The sequence below is a fragment of the Nicotiana attenuata genome, chromosome 2 (genome assembly GCF_001879085.1).
Source record: "Nicotiana attenuata strain UT chromosome 2, NIATTr2, whole genome shotgun sequence".
Taxonomy (NCBI): domain Eukaryota; kingdom Viridiplantae; phylum Streptophyta; class Magnoliopsida; order Solanales; family Solanaceae; genus Nicotiana; species Nicotiana attenuata.
This window is the reverse complement of record NC_031990.1, coordinates 49,825,485-49,835,683: the sequence shown is the minus strand read 5'-3', so window position 1 is coordinate 49,835,683 and position 10,199 is coordinate 49,825,485.

Here is a 10,199-nt window from a genome sequence, read left to right as displayed (position 1 = left end):
TGTTCCTAACCTCTGTAAAATGTTTAGCCATGACTGTTTGGTCTAAATCTTCATTAATGACTTTTAAAGTGTTAAGTGGTATTATCAACCCATGTATGTGCTAGAAGCAAACCAATTAGATCACAGTTGGTTTGCCAGAAACAAGAACGTCTGTATCCATTGAGTTGTTGTATATATTACCATGTATAGCTTGCCTTTCCTTAGAATATGTTCTTCTCTAATGTTCAGACCTTTACAACATGCTTGTGATGTTTCTACTCCTCACCTATGTGTATTTGAAAGTCTGGCCTTTAAATTCACTTGATATATATTTTGTTTGGTATCAAATGTAGAATATATGTTATTATGTTAGGCGAGAAAGTATATTTTTGTGGTAAGTAATGCAATGGCATTCAATTTACATTGAAAGGGCCTCATTGGCATTTAAACTTGTAAGGAAAACACGTTGTTAGTGCTTAAGAGTATTTGGGAGTGGAGTTTAACTCTAGGTTGAGTTTCCCTCCCCAGCACAAGCATTTCCCTAGGCCTTGAGTCCCTTGGGAACTTTGAAGTATCAGGGAATTCAAAGGGAGCATCGATCTTGAGTAGAACTTCCTCCTTAGCCCTTAATTCATTGACACGTTTAGTTCTTTAGGGGGTTTAGTGTTTAATGACAATGAAAGGTTTTGAATGTAAATTATTAGCCGAGTATAACTACCATATTAATATTACTTCCTATAGTATTCAAATATTGTTAAATTTCTTATTCCAGTTTTTTGTCTATATACATTTCATACAATTTTGAATATGCTAAGAATGAGGAATATAAATCTAATGACCTTCTTCCTTTTTGGGCATGTACATATTTTGGCCTGCTGAGTTCCTAATTAAGTCAGGCCCAGACCGACTTTGTTGTATTTTCTGGAGGATCCAGTCAGCTATAGCCGCATCTTTCAATTGCTGGGCCTAACTTATTGGGGTCCAACCATCAGAGTCCAGTCTTCTCTTCTTATTTCTTTCGTCACTATACATTGCTTCCATAGACAAGTTTACTGCTGCCTTTGTCGTTTTATCATATTTCATTATCATGTATTTAATACTCATTTATTATATTGTGTGCTTTACCTTCATGATTGAATATCGACTGAAACATAGGCAAACTTTAACTAATATAGGATTTAAAAATAACTAGTTAGTAATTAATTTTTACTCCGCTAATTATAGTATATTCATCTGTTCATTGACCTATCTTAAAGATTTTTTGAAGTCCAAAATTTAATCAAAAAAATTGCAGCCCCATTTTTCAGAAAGGAAATCAGAAATAATCACTGATTTTTAATAACATGGAATGAAGTCAGATTTTCTCAATAAACAGTTAGCTACTGTTACCTTAAATGAGTTTTCAAAGATTGCCCCCTCTTCAGATTTTTAAATCAAGGTGCATTTAGAATCACTCTCTTACAAACATCTTTTAGAATCATATAGACATCTATTCTCTAAGTTAATTACTTCCATAACTTAATAATTACAAGCCTTATGAAATATGGACTACTTTTAGAACTCTTTTAACCTTCCATAACTCTTCTATAATCTCATATCCCTCTCAAGTCTTACATCCTCATATACACCCTCCCTTAGGTATGCATAGTAATCCATGCCCTAATAGTAATTGAGCTCAGTATAAATAACCGGTTCCTAAAAAATTAGTCTAAGTCCTATGGAGCTACCTCACGTAGATTTTAAGGGGTGCCTAATACCTTCCCCTTAGAAGAACAAGAACCCTTACTCATAATCTCACCGGTTTGTACACCTATAAAGAATATGACTTAGTAATTAAATAGGTACCCTTGTATACCTTTAAATATTAGGTGGTGACCCTCTTTCATCAACAATAGAGAAACTACAAGTTGAAGCATGTCTTGACTAGTGCAAAATAGGGTGCAACAACATGGCGACTATGCCGGGAACTCAAACTTAGGTTATGACCTTAGCAGACTTAGACTTATTTGGAATCTAAATTTATTATACATTGCTTTAATTATAGATAAATTTGCAATTACATGCTTATCTGTTTTATTTGTTCTTTATAATTACCATGTTTATTGCTGCTACACCTTGACTGTTACTGCTTTATATATAGTGTCATCACATTTCTTCCTATCGAGTCTTGGCCGTATCCTATCTCACACAATGGCACGCAAGGGTTGTCTTTTACACCCTCTTGTCATGACCCGGAGTTCCCACCCTCGGGAGTCGTGATGGTGCCTACTCGTGAAGCTAGGCAAGCCGAGTATTACAAATTTTATTACCCTTTTCCTTTAACCTTTTTAACATTTACGAATTTAACAGGTGATCAACAGCAGAATAAACGTAATAAACAGAATGCAGAAGACGAAATCTAATAGTTTAACCAATTACTAATACGAAAATCTAAATACAACTCTACCCATAATTTGGTGTCACAATGTCACGGATTATCTATGAATACTACAAACAGCGGTCTGAATGAAAAATAGAAATCTGTCTCAAAACTACATAAAAACAGAATGAAAAGATAGAACGGGACGCCAAGGCTTGCGGACGTCTGCAGGACTACCTCGGGTCTCCATCGCTGGACTGAAGGCAGCAACCTCACTGTGGTCCAAAAGCTCCAGCACCGGGATCTGCACACAGTGCAGAGTGAGTATCAGCACAACCGACCCCATGTGTTGGTAAGTGTCGAGCCTAACTGTCACGACCCCAAACCCGATCGTGATGGCGCCCAACACTAATGCTAGGCAAGCCCGACCATTTACTCTCTCAACCCGAGCACAAAGCTCAAAACCAATTAATCAGATACTTAAAATCAAATATTAATACTCATAGTTGAAATACTCAATTAAAACAATACGAAATACTGACATAACTGTAACTCCCAAAGACCTGGGTTCATGAGTCTAGAGCCTCTAACTAATACAGAGTCAAAAAAATCCTCAAAATAAGTATGTTCTAAAGTACGGAAATAATAAAGGGATAAGGGAGGAGTCGGGTCCTGCGGACGTCATAGCAGCTACCTCGACCACTCCTGGAACTCTGGAAACCAGCGGCTAGCTCAACTAAGCTCCCGAAGTACCTGAATCTGCACACAAGGTGCAGGGAGTAGGGGGTGAGTACTACCAACTCAGTGAGTAATAAGCATATAAAATGTCTGAAGATAAGAAATCCACGAAATGCCACAAAGTAAAGCTAAAACTAACAGTCCAACACCTAACTACGAACCAACAGCAAAACAACTTCAAATATATCAGTCAAGTATAATGTAAGGATGCAATGCAATGCACATGACCGCTACGGCGCGTAGCCCGATCCATTTAACGTCGACGGCGCTCACTGGGGGTGTGTACAGAATCCGGAGGGGCTCCTTCAGCCCAAGAGCAATATAATAATACCATTCGCTGCGGCGTGCAGCCCGATCCATACTCAGTCCACAATATGCATATGAGTCACGTAACAGATTCAATTAATTTCCCAATTTCCAATTTCCAATTTCCAATTTCCAATTTATTAAGGAGAATATACTTTAGAGATTTAACTTCAGGAAAAGTGACTTAGCTTTTCATAACAGTGATTAAACACTGGACTGAGATCAATGATTATACAAAGCATGCTATCATAATGACATTCATCCTCTAAGGATGCTACAGATCGGCACAAGGCCCCAAACACGGCAATAAGCCCAGATATATTCAATACAGGGTGCGTATCAGTCGCCAATATAGAAACATTCTTGTTCGGGATGGACTAAGTCTCAATCCCCAGTCATAACCAATCCCGCACCTGCCATGGGGTGCGAGTCACGCCCTACAATAGCGTCACAAGGTGATAAGCCGAGGTTTCAAACCCTCAGGCCATCATATACACCAACTACTCACCTCTAACCGGCCGTAGACTGGTCCGCAATGCCTTTTTCCTTTGTATCGACCTCCTCGCGCGTCGAATCTAGTAAAAATCACAGTGAATACATAAATATGGGTTAAAGAAACATAACCCAATCAAAAATACTCGAAAAGTACTAAAATTCACGAAGTTGGTAAAACCCGAGCCCCGGGCCCACTTCTCGAAAAATTCCGAAAGTCACACCAACGGATTCCTCGTCCCGCCACGAGTCCGTGCATATAAAGTTTACCAAAATCGGAGCTCGTTTGACCCTCCAAATTCTATTTTTACACCACAGCTTTCCAAGCCCTAGCTTGACCCGTTTTTGATGAATTTTCTACAATTTACATGTAATTTCTACGATAAATTCGAATATTTAGGCCAAGGAACTTACCTCCAAGCGATTCTCAGTCAAAACCCTCGAATTTCCTTGCTCAGAGCTTTTAAGAACGTCAACAATGGAGGAAAAATATGAAAGGGTCGCGGATGAAATATTATTTTAAAACCCTTCTGTCGCCTAGCGATTTTCGCTTCTGCGGTCCCGTAACCGCTTATGCGGGACCGCTTATGCGGTTTTTCATTAAAACTCAAGGGCCGCTTCTGCGACACTAATTTCCGCTTCTGCGGAAGCCCTCTTCCTGGCCAAACCCGCTTCTGCGACCGCCTGTCCGCTTCTGCGGACTCGCTTAAGCGAAAAGTGTCCCGCTTCTGCGGAACTGCCCAACTCCACTCCAGACCGCTTATGCGATCTCTTAGCCGCATCTGCGGAACCGCTTCTGCGGCTCCTTTTCCGCAGATGCGGAAATACCAGAAGCCAGGTGCACCAGACCTGCAACAAACATCAAGATTCTCCGTTTAACCACCCGAAATCACTCCGAGGCCCCCGGGACCTCAACCATAGCACCAACACACCCCAAGACCTTATTCAAACTTGTTCCAATCATCAAAACACTATCGTCAACATCAAAATCATTGAATCACCACGGATTCAAGCCTAAGTTAAACTAAAACTTCCGAAACTTGCATTTGATCTAAAACCCGNCTATTTCCGATGCCGAAACCTATCAAATCACGTCCGATTGACTTCAAATTTTTCACACAAGTCCAAAATGACATAACGAAGCTACAGCAACTCTCGGAATTCCATTCTGACTCCCGGATCAAAATTTCACCTATCAACCGGAAATCGCCAAAATACTACCTTCGCCAAAATAGGCTAACTTCTTCACCGGACCTCCAAAATTACTCCCAATTGCGCTCTTAAGCCTTAAATCATCACCTGGAGCTAACCGAATCATTGGAATTCAATTCCGAGCCTTCTAACTCACAAGTCAACATCCGGTTGACTTTTCCAACTTAAGCCTTCTTAAAAGAGACTAAGTGTCTCATTTCTTATCAAAATCATTCCAAATCAATTCTAACGCACCCAATACCGATAATGAAACATAAGAAAGCAGAAAATGGGAAGAACAGGGTAGTAACTCATGAGACGACGGGTCAGGTCATCACACTAACCTCAGCGAAGTAGTGACGAGGCTAGGACAAGACTACTAAGTAAACCTGTGCAGTAAAATCATGTACGGCAAGTAATAACAACAGAATCTACCAGTTAAAGATGGGAAGGGGAACATGCTGCGGGGGATATCAAGTACTAACAGAATTTCATTAGAGAAGCATAAAGAACACCATAATTTCATATCAGCAAGAATAAGGAAAACAGTAACTAGTGCACGGCATCACCCTTCTTGGTTTTACTCTCATCCTCACCATAAGAATCAATATTCACTTTCATTCTTTCTTGTTGCAGCGTGCAACCGATCCCAATATACAAATCAACACCAATCACAAAAGAATCCCGGCAAGGGAACAATAGTATAACAACAATATCCCGGCAAGGGAAACAATAGTATAACAATAATATCCCGGCAAGGGAAATATTATCTTAAGCAATAACATCCCGGCAAGGGAAACGATATCATAAACAATAACATCCCGACAAGGGAAACAATATCATAAACCTCTCCTCATTTCCACAATCACTTCACAACATAAATCTCAACTTGAGCCAACGCTCTATCATGTTCAATTACCAAGAATACTTCCATAAGCCTTGTTCCACATTGAAATTCATTATATTAAGCATGGACAACACATAACGGAGTCACAATAATCATGGTATAAGACTCAATCATAGTGTAAGACTCATGGGCATGCTTGACACCAATGTATAAATACTCGTCACCACACCTATCGTCGTACTCAACAATTAACACAAAGAAAATAAGACCACGACTCCTATTCCCTCAAGCTAAGGTTAGACCAAATACTTACCTCATTGCCACGAACACAATCAAGCCTCAACTACCGCTTTACCTCTTGATTCCACCACCAAACCGCTTGTATCTAGCCACAGTTTACTTAATAACGTTAATAATTTCTTAATAAACCAATTCCAATGCTTGAAAGTAGATTTTCCCTTGTTTTCCCCAAAAAATCAAAAATCAACCCCGGGCTCGCTTGGTCCAACCCGAATTCGGACCAACACCGGATTACCCATTCACCCCCGAGCTCGGATATACAATTGGTTTTGGAATCCGACCTCAATTAGACTGGCCAAACGGCCCGAACGACCGGTGCCCCATTAGCACTCCAACACACAAGGAAGTAACTCCACCTTAATGCAACCAAATATATTCCTGCTCCATACACATTACATCCTTCACCAATAACAACTCAAATTGTTTCGTGATTCTCATATAGTCATAAAGTTTACCCATAATTTCCTTTACTCAAGTCATCCTCGATCTCACCCTTTGCAGAACATAACTCATTCGCAAGTATACCTTAAATCGAAACCAATACAACACATAATCGTGAAATCAACTTATCAATAGCGAACTCCCCCACTTGGCTCAAAGCCATAGATCAAAACACACCAAAAACTCATAATGCCTATACTCTATCACTGCCACAACACCATAGTGAGATTCAACTAAATCCCTCATAAGCCCATGCAACACATAACATCTCGTATTTCAAATCATTTGTGAACCTCGCATTTACCCTCGTAACGGTCAAGACAACTCTTCCACGCGATCCAAGCTCAAACTGCGGCACGTATAATTCACTGATAAAAGAGGACTTCCAACAAACCACATAAGGATCACAAAAACTGTAAAACACTTTGCAGGAGATAACCCACCCGCTTCACCTCAAACTAACATCTCTTTATACCCTTCCACCGTCATAAACATCACGCAATCACTTAATCTTCCTGAGTCTGAACTCGTATCACAACATGAAATCTACTTCACTTCCCAACTAGACAACATGAAAAGATCCTTTAACACCCCCACAACTCGGGGCTATATGTCAAATCACGATGGAAATCAAGCACCAGATAGTTCTTGCTACCCCCAAGCAGACCCTTCTCGTCTCATTCAAATCATATGAACACATCTCGCAGTCACATCATGCTCATCACGTAGCTATCCAGTCATCACTCCCCCTAATACGGACACTATCGAGCATATAAAACCAAAAGCTCATGCTCACACAATCAGCACCTCAGTGCTCAAGCTACAGGCAAAACCCAGCCTCAAGTCCTCCAGACTGGCCCAACATCAACACATAGAAATCACATCTCGTCCCTCGATCAGGGAATCACAAGCCGTCGATGCACAGCTGATATCGAGCGCTCATGTGCGCATACGAACGCGTGGAAGGAATTCAAAGAGTTACATTTCAGGCTGAATCAATGACGCACGATAAGAATTCAAGAATGTGGGATTTCCTAAAGGTTCTACAGCCTCCCGAGGATAAGTACAGACGTCTCCGTACCAATCTGCGAGACTCTACTAAACCTGCTCATGACTCGTGAGAGCTATGTAACCTAGGCTCTGATACCAACTTGTCACGACCCCAAATACCCCGGTCCTGATGGCGCCTATCACAGTACTAGGCCAGCCGAAACAACACGAATCACGTGGAAGATCTTTTGTAAAATTTTCTCTTTTTCTAAACAGATTAAGTCTCAATTCTTTCATTTTAAAATATCAAGAGAAATACGCGGAAACAAGTACGAAAATACAATCAATACAACCGAAATCGGGTGTCACTAGACATGAGCCACTAAGTACAACTCAACACTGTCTGCTTAATACAAATTAAGTCTAAAATATAAAGTACTAGGATAGGAAGGAGAAGGGCAGGGCTGCGAACGCCGTGCAGCTACCTTGCTAACTCCNGAAAATACACAGAAGTTGCTGAAAGCTCAGAAATACCTGAATCTGCACACAAGGTGCAGGGAGTAATGTGATTACGCCAACTCAGTAAGTAATAAAAGTAAATAAAGATTGAGCAGTAAGAAATCACGTAATCTACGTCATAGCACCACAGCGGGTATCGTATGTTTCCAAAACAGGATACAAATCAAATCATCTTGTTAACTCTAATTTCAGTAAAATCCTTTGAAAGCCTTCTTTTCAAAACTCTCTAGTTTCAGAGAATGGCTTTGTCAGGTCCACTGACATAAATTTTCTCAGCCTTCTGTCCAATTTAAAGTAGGAAACACTCTACTCTAGTAAAATAGGTCATACTGTATAAACCTTAGGTGTATCGGTCCTTGGCACCGACACACAATTAGGAAAGCCATCCTAATGTCAACGGGTCATGCACCCAATGACATAACTTCTGTGGAAAGACAAACAAATCTGATAAGACATTAACGAAGCAAACACTTACCCAAACATCTTCATTTTGCCCATCTCAGAAAATGGAAATCAACCGAAACATCCCTAAAATCAGCATGGTAATGGGAGAACCATATAACTTGAAACAATTGTGGAAGAATATTCGTTAGGAACACGGAGATGAGGTTCAGACGCATATGGGGCATTAACCGCATTGCCGAACATCCGAGCAGACATGGTGCTCACTCGCCAATTGATAAAATTTTGGGATCCGGCTAAGGTGGTGTTCAAATTTGTTGACTGTGAGTTAGTACCGATATTGGAAGAAGTCACAAGTTTCACGGAGCTGACGTTCGATGGAAGAAAGCCAATATTTCCAATTACTATGCCCGGTTACCGGTTCTTGGATGCCTTAGGCCTTGCCAACAGTAGGAGTCTCAAAAGTATCGAGGACAGATGAGTGAGCCTCGATTAGTTGTTCGTCAGATATGTGCACCGTGAAAGCTACGAATGATATAGAGGGGAGTTTCAATGTGACCAAGCAACGTGGTAGAGTCTCAGGACTATCACTTACTCAATGGCACTGTTGGGATTATTGGTCTTCCCGCAGTGAAGGGGCCGTATAAAAATCAACCTGTTACAAGTGGTCATGGCAACCTTCCGTGGCAATCTTCAAGCTACTTTGGTTTCGATGGTGTTGGCGGAGATGCTACGGGCTTTGTCCGCATGTGCACGAGGGTATGATTTCTTTAAAGGTTGTAACTTGCTACTTCAAATTTGGGCTACTGAACATTTCTTCCAGCGAGAGGCCACCATCGACTATTTTGTGGGCGTCAGCAATATGATCCATCCATAATGGAAGAATGAGACATTGGGTCTCCCTACACGGGCAAGAAGAATGAAGTGAAATGCTGACCAATCTGACTGGAGAATGGATCAACCGGAAGCTCTCTTGGCTAGGTGGAAGGGCAATCTTGAGAACTCCTCAAAAGTACTTCATTGAGTTGATCGAACTTGAAGGCATTCAACCATAATTACCCCCTGCAGGTCCTCATACAGCTCTGGATGATCCAAGATGTGTCTCTGTGGACAAGGACAATGCTATACGAGGATGAGTACAATGGGCATATCCCAATTCCCAGGATAAGAAGGCTACAAGAAGAGTGGAACGACCTGGCCATAATGCCAATGGGTCAAAACTCATGGTGTACTCCTCAGTATTATGTGTGGATTAATGAGAAAGAAGAGTTGGCCCGGCCAAGTAAATAGGGTATAACCTGGTTAGAGGATGCGGCGGTTGCTTTGCAAATTTACCATGAGATCCTGCCGCATTATCTTGTGACCACATTAATGCATCATCAGGTGGTCCCGGGATCCATTAACCACATATTTCCACTTGTAGAAGACCATGACAGAGTAGTGGAGTGAATCCAGATAGAGTCTAGCACAGAGCCAAAAGAAGATCCAGAGGAGGAGTCTCAATTCAACGATGATAAGGAGTTTGAGGAAGACGTGGAGGAAGATCTGGAAGAGGAGCCAGAAAAAGAGAAGGATATGGGAAACGACTCATGGGATGGTTATTAAAGTTGGTTGATTTCCCCGCTTTCCCACTTT